Source organism: Aedes albopictus, chromosome 2, assembly GCF_035046485.1.
Source record: "Aedes albopictus strain Foshan chromosome 2, AalbF5, whole genome shotgun sequence".
Classification (NCBI taxonomy): Eukaryota; Metazoa; Arthropoda; class Insecta; order Diptera; family Culicidae; genus Aedes; species Aedes albopictus.
The window spans coordinates 60677578-60691473 of NC_085137.1; positions in this window are offsets into that span (position 1 = coordinate 60677578).

A 13896-nucleotide genomic window follows, 5' to 3' on the forward strand; every position below is an offset into this window, starting at 1 on the left:
CCATAGGTAATCCTTGCGCTGATGGTGGGTACACAATCATCATCATCATCCTTAGCGAATTCCATCAGGAGTTTCTTTGGCAATTTTCCAGAAAGTTTTTCTAGGAGTTCCTTCGGGAATTACCAGGAGTCCTTTCGGTAATTCCTTCAAGTGCTTTAAAAGTGCTGGAGTCCTTTCGGAAATTCCTCTAGAATTTCTTCGGAAATTCTTCCAAAAGATCTTGAGGAATTCTTCCTAAAGTTCCCTGAGGAATTCTTCCAGAAGTTCCTTGAGCAATTCTTCCAGAAGTTCCTTCGAAAATTCCTTCCAAAGTTTCTTCAGGAATTCTGGCAGCAATTCCTTAGAAAATTCAGGAGTTTCTTCGGGAATTCCTCCAGAAGTTCATTCGGGAATCTCTTCAGGAGGTCGTTCAAAAATGCCTCCCGAAGGAACTACTGGAGGCATTCCTGAAGGATTTTCTAGGGGGTATTCGCTTAGAAATCATGGTGGAGCTCCTGGAATTCCCGAAGGAACTCCTGGACAATTTCCCAACGGAATTCCGGAGGGAATCTATGAAGTCTTTAAGGAACTTCTGAAGGAACTCCCGAAGAAAATAATGGAGAAATTTTTGGAGAAATTCCTAAATGAATTCCTGAATGGACTCCTGGAGGAATTTCCAAAAGAGCCCCTGGAGGATTTTTCGAAGGAATTTTAGGAGGAAATCGCGATGGAAATATTGAAGGAATTCTTTTAGGAGCTGCTGGGTGAATTCCCTAAGATACTGGTGTAGAGTGTCCATTTCCCGGGCATTTTTCTTGTCCCGGGATTCGGGATAAAAATTGTAGCATATCCCGGGAAATCCCGGGATCCCGGGATTTTTAGGAAATACAGATTTCAGTGGAAATTGAGATGAATTTCAAATAAAACACCATTTGTCAGCTATTGTCTATCCATTTTGTTGAATATGGAGGGGTATTATTGTTACAGTAGTCACTCACAAACACAGCTTTTTTAGTTTCAGAAATCCTATAAATAATAGGGACCCCAAACTAAATTGCAATATGCTGCTGGAGAGCTAGCAGTACTTTTTTGATTAGTTGCAAAATATGAATGCAATTTGCTCAAAATTCTTTTAGCATATGTAGATATTGTTTGATATAACTCTTGACTGAGCTTCTAAAGGGGCGAACATGTTTCTGTAAACTAGGTATTGTCTCGATTATTTGAATAACAAAACAATACATGCCCACACAAAGTTTAATAATTATCGAGTGAGTAAAATTTTTGTTTACTTGATTGTTACAGAGGATTTCGTGATTTTGTGATGCAATTATATGTAGAAGTCGTCAAGAGAATGTGTTGTTAACAAAAACTGAACCACAGACAAACAGACGTAACACTTGCGAAAATCCCATCGACCACGCTTTTAACGATCATTTAAAATTTTCATAGTTGTGGCTTTCACAACCAGAAGCGCGCGCATCGTTTTTCTATGTGTTTGACGTTTCACACTAGTGCCTTCTGTTGACGATATTGCACAACACAGTGATTCGAGCAACTTTCCCACCAGGTGATGGTAGTGTGAACTGGGCGATGGATTTTCATGAAAATCGTTCAAGGTGTTACGTCTGTTTGTCTGTGACTGAACCGTCCTCTTGCAGGCTCCATCAAGAATTTTTAAAATTTAACGCCAATAATGGGCATGAAATCATGCATTCCGGGATTCCCGGGAACTCCGGGAAATCAAATATTAAATCCCGGGATACGGGAAATCCCGAAATTCCCTAAATCCCGGGAATTCTTGTCCCGGGACGTCCCGGGATGGACACTCTATACTGGTGTATTAACCCTTTATAAGGCCGAGAAAACCAGGCACGGAATCAACTCGAACTACATTGGAATATAAAGCATATGTGGTGTAATGAACAAACACGATTTTATTTAAAAAAAAAAAATCACCGATCGGATTTGTATGAAAAACCTTCACTGGCTCAAAAATGGCAGTTTTGTCAAAGACTTTTTGTTCTAAAATAACCAATAGATGTTTGTTATGGTTCAAAAAAATAATGAGTGCTGACAAAGGTCAAATGTGTCCAATAGTTAAAACAAAAGTTGGCAACATTTTCTATGTGAACAGAAAAAAAAATTGTTATGAGGTGGCAATATACCGTATGCGTGATAATGTTTGCACCATCGTTAAATAAAATTCCAGTTTTACTTGTGAAGACAATGTATTGGTTTTATTTGCAGGCATTTAAGCTATAACTCATATCATAGTAGGCTGTGAATAAAAAGTGTTGATTTTCTTAGTTTAACACTTGCATAATGACTCCAACAGCTTCTTCGAAAATTCCTTCAGGAGTTCCACTTGGAATTTTTCCAGAAATTTCTTCGAACATTTTGGAGTTTCTTTGTGAATTCCTCCAGAAGTACTTTGGAAATACCTCCAGGAGTTTCTCCTGGAACTCCTCCAGAACTTTCACCGGAAAGTCGTACAGAAATTCCTTCGGAATCCCTTCAGGAGTTCCTCCAGGAATTTGCCTACAAAAATTCCTTCGGAAGTTTCTCTGGGAATTTTTCAAAGAGCTCCACCGAAAACTCGGAAGTTCTTTCGAGAATTCTTCCAGGAACTACTTGAGGAATCCCAAGAAGGAGCTCCTGGAGGAATCCCAAGACGCAAATTCTAAAGAAATCTCCAGAGGGACTCCTGAAGAATTTCTGGTGAATTCACTTGGTGATATTCACGAGTTCTAAGATCCAGCAGAGTTTCAACCTCCTAGTCTCAATAACCATTGAAATCGAAAAAGGTACCCGGGTATCCTGCTGGTCACGTAAGGCGAAACTGAAAGCATTTCCTCATTTTTTTGGATTTTGATTTTTTTTATAAAATAACGAAGCAATATTTTCAAAATCGGTTTTCGTACACATGTAGAATATGGATCAAGGTATCTTCAGATTTTTTTCCAGGTGAAAAATGTTTTTCGTTTTGGCAAAAGCAAATTTTTTGTGAAATTTTGTTTTAAAATGGTTTCTGCAAAAACGAAAAACATTTTCCACCTGGAAAAAAATCAGGGAATACCTTGATCGATCCATACTCTACATGTGTACGAAAACCGATTTTGAAAATATTGCTTCGTTATTTTATAAAAAATCGGAAACCAAAAAGTGAGGAAATGGATCCAGTTTCGCCTTAAGGGTTAACTGAGAGCTTTCTCTGCCACATAATTGCTGCAAGCAAAGCTTGTAAAACTTTTTGGAAAAAAAATTGACTGGAATCTTGAAGTCCACGAAGGAATTCTTAAAATGATGTTTGGTGATATTTCTGGAGGGTTGTATAAAGTAGATCTATTGTGTTCTTCGATCACACATAGTTCATACTAGCAGTAACTTGATAGCATTGGGAATAATAAAATTTTAATTGTAGCCAGTTTAAAGTGTTTTACTTGGGTTTGAAACGCATTTTTAAATGTTGAATTTATGGAAGATTTGCCTTAGCAGCACGAGTTTTAAATTTTATCGTAACCATCGTTGCTGTCTGCAGCACACGTCATTTCGTTCGACTGTGATATTAGAAAATTTGTGATTTATATAGCTAAATTCCATTACTTCCTCATGATTCTTGAACAATTTTCTTTCCATGCGAAAAACCGTACCGCTTTTTCGCCTTTTGAAGTTCCTGTCTCAACCCCCCGCAGTCAGTGGCTATTTATAAAGTGTTATTTTATTTTAAATTTCATTAGACAGCATATCCTCTTTCAGGTTCCCCAAGTGCTTCGTTGGCAGTTCAAGTGAAAGCATTTGATTAAAAAAACCCAGATTTATCCACCTAGTGGTGATAGTGCCTTTCTCGTCAAATATGTACTCATGATCTTTCCGAATCTTGCCTTAGAGTCAGTGATCAGCCCCAAATCTCTGTGCTTTGGTAATGGACGAGAAGGGGGAAATGCTCATAACAGCGATCTGGAGCTGTACCAACTACGAATTTCTGAATCATGAGAATACTTTATTTAGAAAATCAAGAATTTTATCAAGGTCATCATCGAATTGGGGCACTTATTCCGACGTTATATTCAACGTATGGGCAGAGCTGAAAGTATCAGTCCTTTCAGTTGACTGCTTGACCACCTTCACTGGAGGCTGATTCATACCAAGATGACCAAAACTAGCCAGGATTTAACTTTTTCACAGATCACTTTGACAAAGTTTAATCTGCACACTTTATGCTATATTTTATTATCATTTGTTACAAGATCCATGTAAAATTTGTAATGTAGTAATTTGAATTGCCAATGCTATATCACATTCAAATATAAACAACATTACAGTGCTCGCCCTCCAGTCGCATCAAAATTTTGCGCAGTAATTTTAGACGCAAATAAAGATTTAAAGGAATGTTCGGGGCTGATGCGCTTAAATTTTAATTTTCCCATACAACGTTGACCCATTCTACTGTAAATTTACGTCTCAGGAATCAAAAATTGTGTGATTTCACGAGATCGCTTTAGTTTTTTTAGGTTTTTGGTTCTCTTACACATATCCATCGCTTGCATTGATTTAGTTCACTTTCGTAATTCCGCTGAAGCACCCAACGCTGCTTCTGCAACACCACCGGTAGCCTCTTATGTAGTCTCAGCCTATTTTGTATTGCTTACGAGACCACCGGAAATGATTCCGGAACATTACCGGTATATTTAAATGTGGTCTGAGTTTATGAAAACTGCTAATCAGGTTACCCGGAATTAAAAACACTACCGGTGGTAACTTCTATGGACTGTGCCTATTTTCTTATTATCCATGCATCAGGTTACTGACAAAAAAGCGATTTGATGTACCGCAAGCATGGGTTTGATTCACTTTTATATATCTGGAGCTCGATTTGAATAGGTCGTATGTGCTTTTGTCGATATAAAATTCGATCAGTTTATTTTAGTCATTGTAGCTATATGGCAGATATTTTGAAAACTTTTAATGATGGAACAGAAAGCCTGTTTTGTGAGGATTCTACTGTATGTATCAACTTTGCTCAATTTCAACGGTTTTCGCTATAATAAGCGAATCCAACTGATCGAATTTTTAATCGACAAAAGTACATACGACCCATTCAAATCGAGCTCCAGATATGTTCATTTCCAGTGGGATACTCTTAACCGGTTCTGGAAAATTTACATGGTTCATTTTTACATTTGACCAATTCCGGCGGGACACCTGAAAGCTGGTTGTGGAACACTAGCGGCGGTCTCTTACGTAATCTCAGCTAATTTTCTTAATAACCGTTCATCAGCTTATCGAAAAAAACGCGATTTGATGGAGTTTGCATGGAGTTTGGTTCCCTTTTACATTTGACCACATCCGGAGGGACACCGGGAACCGATTCCGGGACACTACTAGTTCTCCCAAGCATGATCTGAGATATTTTTTCTTTGTAACCGTTCATCAGGATACTTTAAATGTCATTTGATGTGTCGCGAATTTTTGTTTTTTTTTTGCATTAGGCCACTTTCAGCGAGACACCTCGAACCGATTCCGGAACACTGTCAGTAGTTTCTAATGTGGGCTTTGCTTATTTTTTTTGCTGATCGTACAAGTTATCGCAAAGGCTACGACTTGATGTGTCGCATGTATGAATTATGCCACTTCCGGCGGGACATCAGGAACTGGTTTCGGGATGCTACCGGTTCAGATATGATCGGAAACCGGTTCCGTAACACTACCGGTTCAGATATAGTGCACGACTATTTTCCTATTTACCGATCATCAGGTTATAGAAAAAGCTGCGGATTGATGTGTCGCATGCATGTGTTTGGTTTCTTTTTTATATTTGGCCACTTCCGGCGGGATACCCGAAACCGGTTCCGGAACACTACCAGATCAGATATGGTCGGAGACTATTTTCCTGTTTACCACTCATCAGGTTACAGAAAAAGCGATGATTATATGTGTCGCATACATGGGTTTGTTTCACTTTAATATTTGGCCACTTCCGGCGGGACACCCGGAACCGGTTCCGGAACACTACCGGTTCAGATATAGTCTGCGACTATTTTCCTGCTTACCGTTCATCAGATAATCGAAAATGCCGTGGTTTGATGGGTCGCATGCATGGGTTTGTTGCAATTTCATATCTGGGGTACCGGTCCGGAACACCTAAATGGCCATAACTCCGGAACGGCTGGACCGATTCAAACCATTTTCAATAGGAAACAATGGGACAATATTCCGCGTCGATTGAAACATAAAGCGTTGAAATCGGATGATATTTACTATCCAAAAGTGAGGTGACATTTTTGTACACATACACACATACACACGCACACACACACACACATACATACATACACACACACATACACACACACAGACATCATCTCAACTCGTCGAGCTGAGTCGATTGGTATATAAGACTTGGCCCTCCGGGGGTTCTATCAAGATTTCATTTTTGGAGTGAACATATAGCCTTTCGGTACACCTTGGTGTACGAGAAAGGCAAAAAGGAAGGATCGGTATTTGCTGTTTTTACATATACAAAATATATGTGAAAAATAAACGCGCGTGACCCGTCCTCCCAAGGATCCAGTTTTCTCTGGTAGGTGGAGTAAATGCAAATAAATTACACAGAAAACATCCTTGCCGCGGGGGACAGGCTACTGGAGCTAGAGAACGTATCCTACATCTAAACGTTGAAAGAGACAGCGCAGCGGCAATCCTGTGGCTCGTTCAGAAAGTGGGCAGGGTACCGCATGGAGAGAAGATTTGTGCAAATAATGCTATTATATTATACAAATGAGAGCCGAGTGTTTGCTTTGCACTGACTGCTATTTATTTTATATTTTTTTTTCTCTTTTTGCCGGCCTTTGACCACTTGTGCAAAAGACCTTTTCAGGATGGCCATTGTGGGTATTGGGAGCGTGGAAAAGTGGGAAAAATCAAGTGAATTTCAAAAGGAATTTTCAAAGGAAAATAAATATACCCGCGTTGTTTATGGTGCGTTTTTGTGGCGTGCTCTCTGGTATGCAGAGTTTATTTTATTTGTATTTTTCTAAATGAGCGATGGTGACATTTTGTGCAATGTGGGGGTTTCTTTTATGGGAATTTGTTTTGATATGAGCACAGCTTATAGAGAATTTGAAAGGCAATAGATAAATTCTATTGCACGTTTATGCTATTTTTTAACCTGATATAATTCTATGACAAGTTTTGTCTGAACTTCTTTTCTCTGGGAATTCTTCAAAAGTTTCTTCTGTGATTTTTTAAGGGGTTCTTTCTGAGAATCCTTACGGAGTTTCTTGGATTCCTCCAGAAGCTCTTTCAAGGATTTCCTCAGGGCTTCCTTTGCGAATACCTTCTGCAGTCCTTTTTGGGATTCCTGTAAGATTTTCCAAGATTGACTAGGAGTTGATTCTGGGATTTATCCAAGAGTTCCTTCAAAGATTCATCCTTCTGGGAATTGCTACCGTGACTTCTTCCGATGTTTCTCCAAAAGTTGCATTTCTCTTATGATTTCTTAAAGAGTCTTCTGGGATTTTTCAAGGCGAATCCAAGAAACTCCTTGAGGATTCTCAGAAAGAACTCCTTCAAAAATCACAGGAGAAACTTTTGAAGAATTTCCAAAAGGAACTGCTGGAGGAATTCTCAAAAAAGGAAATCCTAAAATAACTTTTTGACGAATCCAAGAAGAAACTTCTTGAGGATTCTCAGAATTAATTCCTCTAGAGGAACACCAGAAGAAACTGGTGGAGTAATTTCAGTATGGACTCATGGGGGTCCCTCGAATGAACCTATGGAGAAATCTTCTGAATAAATCTCTAAAGGCACCCATGAAAGAGTTCCAGAAGGAGCTCCTGAAAGAATCTCAGTAGGAGGGTCATCAAGTAGCCCATGGCAGTGTATATAAGAGCTCGAAAGGACATTCGAGTCGGCATCAATTGTTTCATGGTTAGGGTTTTTTGATCGCTACAAAACTTCGATAAAATCAAAGTTGTTGCTGGGGAATGACCATGCATCTCATCAGTTTAAAACAGCCGTTTATTTTATTTATTATTCAATATTTATTTATATTTATATACATACAGCCACGAGCTACTAGGTGTATTTGAGTTAGTAAAATATGCCAGCGAATTCGCCTACTGCAGAGTTATAATCCTCCATTTTTTTTTCTGGTATTCTTTTAGAAGTTCCTCCATAAATTCCTTCTTATTTTCCTACAGATTCCTCCTAGAGTTTTTTCTGAGATTCTTTAGGGAGCTCCTTCTGAAATTCCTCCAGAAGTGCATTGAGAGATTGATCTGAGAGTTGGATTTCTTGGAGGAATCTCTGAAAAAAAAAATCTTGTAAGAATTCTTGGAGGGATCCCTGCAGGATATTCTAGAGATATGCCTGTAGAAATTCCTGAAGGAATCTCCAGAAGAATTCCTGGAGAAATCTCAAGAGGAATTTATAGCGGAGTTTCTGAAGGAATTCCAAGATGAAATGAAATTCCAGAAGAAATCGCAGATGGAATTCTTGGAGAAATTCTGGAGGAATCCTCAGAAAAGTTCCTTATGAAACTCCAGAAGGAATCCCGGAAGCAATTTCGAAGGGAATTCCTAAAGGAACTTCTAAACAATTCCTGAAGGAAATACTGAATTATTTCCTGGAGGAGTTCCTTAACCCGGGAGCGGTCGCGTCGTGTACTGAGTACACGCACCATGAAAAATGCTCGCATGTGGTACACAGCGTGAGCGGGGCGTCGCTGCAGGTAGTCAAAGTCGCGACTGCTCGAGGGTTAAAGAATACAAGTAGGAATTTCTTTGTAGAAATTTTTGAAATAAGTTGTTCCAGAAAGAATCACAGAAGGTATTCCCGAATTAAGCCCTGCAGAAAATCATGGAGGAATCCATGGAGGAATTCCTGGAGAATATCCTAGAGAAATGTCTGTAGGATTAACGGAGGCATCTCTGAAAATACTCCTGGAGGAATCTCTAGAATAATTCCTGGAGGAGTTTCTGGAGGAATCTCTAGAGGCAGTTATGAAGGAATCCCTGGATGATTGTTTAGAGGGATCCCTGCAGCAATTCCCAGAGGAATCCCTGGAATAATTCCTGGAGGATTCTATGAAGAAATTCGTGGAGGAATCCCTTGAAAAATTCCTCTAGGAATCCCAGAAAGAACTCCTGAAAAAATTGCAGATGGAATCCTTGGATAAATCCTGAAGGAATTCTAAGAAGAGTTATTGGAGGAACTCTTTAAGGAATCCCTGCAGAAGCTCCTGAAGAAACCCAAAGAAGAATCCCGGAAGGAATTTCTAGAGGCATTCTTAAAGGAACCCGTAAACAGTCCATGGAGGAAGTACTGGATTATTTCCTGAAAGAAGCTCAAGAGAAACTCCTTAAAAAGTGTTCCTGGGAGAATCGTTCGAGGAATTTTTAAATTATTCCTTGAGTTGTTCCTGAAAGAAATACAGAAGAAATTCCCGGGTGAATCCCTGGAGGAATTCTTGAGGAATCCAGGAAGCAATCCCATGAGGAATTCCTTAGGAAATCCCAGGAAAACTTACTTAACAAATTACTGGAAAAAATTCTGTTGGAAAAAATATGAAGGAATACATGTCTACAATAATGTTTGGTCGAATTATTGTTGGAATCTTTGGATGGACTCAAAAAAGAATGTTTTGTACAATTTTTTAAGGAACTCCTGGATTTTTTTTAGCAAATTTCTGATAAAATTTCCTGTGAGGGCTTCTGGAAGATATTCCTGCTGAAATATTTTGAATTATCGCAGATTGAATTATATCTATATATGGAATTCTTGAAGGAATATATGAAGAAATTCTTGAAGAAATCTCTGAAGGAACACTTGCAGAAATACCTAAAAGAATTTCTGATGACATTCCTTTGAGAATCCCTGAAGAAATTCCTGGAGGAATCCTTGAAAAAAAAAAACACTCGAACAATCACTGGGGAAATCTCTATAGATATCCCAGGAAAATTTCCCGGAGGAATGTCTGGTGTAACCCATAGAGGAACTCTTGAAAAAATCTCTGGGGCAATCTATGATAGAATAACTGAAGAAAGGTATGGAATAAATCCTGGAGGAATTTGTCGATGCATCTTTGCAGAAGTATCTATAAAAAAAACTTAGGGAATCGTGAGAGGAATTCTTGATGCATTTCTGAAACCCTGTAAAACCACTATCAGAACTTTGCAACATGTCCATGGAAGAATTCACGAACGAGAAACTCCTGGAGAAGTCCCTTGTGAAATTTCTGAAAGAATCCCAGAAGAAGTTCCTAACTTAATGCCTAAAGGAATTTTTGAAAGCGTCCTAGAAAGTATCCATAAAGAAATCCCAGGTGTTAAAAGCAAAACATGACGTTTTTATGAATAAAATACTAGTGAAAATTCGTGTTTCAGTAGCACATAACTGCACTCTATAGCAGCATATGGTTCTACAAAGTTCTTCCTTTTTCCAACCGGAACCGGTTTCGGCATATCTGGAAAATTTGGCATGCTGTTTTTGTATTCCATGAATAAACATCACAAAGCTTCAACAAACTTTGTTATTCGGTAAAAAAAAATCTAAGATAAGATTGAAGTGGTTCTCTTGGAGAAATATTTGGCAAAATTTCCTGTGGTTCTCGAGTGAAAAAGGTTTGATAATTGTGGATAAAAAATAATTTAGGTTTATTAATATTAAATTTTTTGAATTTTTTTTTTCTGGAACTCTGAATTATTGATAATCTTTGAGTTGGCTCGATATCAAAAAATAAATCTGGTGGCCAGGGGGAGGGGGGCACGCCCACCCTGCCCCCCTCTGGCTACGCCCATGGAGAGTTCTTTCTAAGAGTTCCTGAGGAACTAGAGGAACCATCAGGAGTTCTTACTGAATTACTCCAGCAGTTTCTTCTCCTCCAGGAATTAATTTCTTGTTCCTCCAGGAACTAATTTTGAGAATGCTCTAGATGTTTTTTCTTTGATTCGTCAAGAAGTTCCTTTTAGGGTTTCTCTTTTTTGAGAATTCCTCCAGCAGCTCCTTTTGGAATTTCAAGTGATTTTTTAAGGAGTTCTTTCTGTGATTTGTCAAGCAGTTATTTGAAGTCTTTCTTGGATTCCTGCAGAAGCTCCTTCGAGGATTTCCTCAGGAGTTCCTTTACGAATATCTCTTGGAGTTCCTTCTGGGATCTCAAGAAGTTCCTTCTGAGGTGTCTCCAAGAGTTCTTTCTGGGATTGATCCAGAAGATCTTTTCTGGATTCCAACATTTTTTCGCGGTTTTTTTTCATAACCTCTTATCGGGATTCATTTAGAAGCTCCTCAAGGAATTCGTTCATTAATTTCTCCCATACTTTTCTCAGGGATTCTTTTAGGATTTTCTCCGGAGATCCTCGGAGCGATCCCTTCAGGATTTTTACCCTGAATTGATTCCTAGTTTTCTCCAGAAGTTCTTTCCAGGATTGCTTAAGAAGTTCCTTCCAGGTATTCTTTCGGAAATTCCAGGAATTCTTCAGAAATTTCAAGAACAACTTCTTGAGGGATTCCTTCTAGAACTTATTCCGTAATTATTTTATCAACTCCTTTAGGGATTACTTAGGGAACACCTTCTGGTGTTCCTCCTTTATTTCCCAACATTTTTTTTATGGAGTTCCTCCAGCAGTTTTGGGTAAATTCCACCAGCTGTTCGTTCTGGTTTTCCTTCAAAAGCTTCTTCTGGGATTACTTTTCTCCAAGAGTTCCATCTAGAAATCCCGGAAAAAGTATTTCTTAAGACATTCCAAAAGGGACCGCATATCTGTAATAAACCTTCATAGATATCTCAGAAGAAATTCCTGGAAGAATCACAAAAAAAAAATCCTGGTACTCCTGGATGCATGCCAGATGGAACCCCTTTAGGAATCTCATAAAAAAATCTTAGAAGAATCTCAAAGGGAACTTCTGAAGGAATCCTGGATAGCTGGGAAAATATCAATTAAATCGCCCATATAAAATCGAGTTGTAGTTTTCTAGAGTCACTTTGGAATTTCTCCGGAAGAAATCCTAAAACGAAGAAAGAAATAACGGTTGAAATTCCCAGAAGGAGAAATATTTGACTGAACTCATGGATAAATTCCTGAAGTTCTCCTGATCAATCTTGGAAAATCTTGCAGGAATTCCAGTAGGATCTCGAGGTATCCGTAAAAGAACTCCTGTGGGAATCCTCGAAGGAACTTCTGGAGGAATCCAAGGAATACTCCAAAAAACTCCTTGAGGATTCTTAGAGAGAACTCCTTGAAAAAAAAAAACACTGAACAAACTTTTGAAGAATTTCCTGAAAGAACTGCTACAGGAATTCTTCAAAAAGGAAATCCTAAAGGAAACTTCTTGACGAATCCGAGAAGAAACTTCTTGATAATCAATATTGACCATATACATTCACGGTGCCCCCACAGACCGTTATTATAAAATAAAAATGTCCATCAAAACTAAGTTCAGGAGTCGAATCCTGGTGCCATTCTGCACCTCTGGACAAATTTTTAAAATAATCCCTAGGAGGAATCTCGAGAAATCTCGATTTGATGTTTTATACTAAGAAATTTCAAAGAAATCCATGTTCAGATTCAACAATATCGCTAAAATACCTACAAAAAAAAGTCCCCAAAGTATTCAAAGTTGTTTCTAACCAGTATATATTTACCAACGCAACTTTTATTATACATATTTACTACTCACCCAACTCAATTAACTGACTAAACTGACATAAGTATGTTTTTCCAAGCCATGCATCGGTTTTAACGTAAGCATTAAAAAGCGATTTTTCCCTATTGTTTTATGAACATATTACACATCCCAGTGTTATACATTAAAATTTTCCCTAATTCTACAATATGTTTACTATATTACGAGGAACCAATCCTCCGAAGACCATAAAGGGATCTAAGATATGTGGAAAAAGTTATTGACTGAAAAATGAATAGCATGGAAACACTGTTTAACATGTAAGGAATAACAATAAATAATCAAATCTCGTCATTTTATCGATCGGGTATAACTTTTTCCCATGAACTTCGCATCGCTTTGCGGTCTTCCGAGGTCTAATTCATCGTGAAGTTTGCTACAGAAATCATTCATCGAATTATTTTTAGGGACCAAGGGGTGACCTCAAGCGATTCTTCATTGAAGAAGTAAATTTTCTCATAAAATCGTCTGAAAAACTAAGAATAACGGGCGCAAAAAATAGTTTTCCCGATCGACCTGATATTTTGCACAGTTGATATGGGACCAAAATGGAACTCAAAAAGTATACAAGAACTAGAGTTTTTGTATTTTTTATATTTTCCCATATAAACCGTGTCCCATGTTATTACATATACGTCGTAGTTTCCTGCTCTTCCAAAATTGGTGTACTATTAGATCTTTATTTAACACATATTTCTCAGTAATTTTCTAGTGTTCATGTGCAAGAATATGTAGCACTTTTCATTCAAAAAAAAAAATGTTCAAAATTCTAGGCAAAGCAAATCAAAGATAACACAGCGTACCAAAAATTAACTTTTGGTCTGTCTCAAGAGCAAACTTATGTGTCTCTGACAGATTTTGGGCCGCTTAATCCGAATCTGGGCACAGATTTGCTCCAGCATGTCAGAATTTTGAGCTTTACCCCAATTTATGGGGCAAAATATGCGATTTTGGGCTTTTTTGACATGCCAACCATTAAGCATGGAAATATTTTTTTTAAGCAATCAAAAAATAAATTGGTCAATTAACATCTAAATTAAAAACTCATGCAAAATATTTTGTTTTACCAAATCAAATTTAATAGATTTAAGCATTTTATGTTAATAAGTAAACTTGCATGCAACTTTTGGAGGGTGACTTGTATCGGAAATATTGTATCTAACATAAATCGCTTAGAACTATCAAAATAGATTTGGTTAAACGAAATATTTTGCATGAATCGTTAATTTAGAT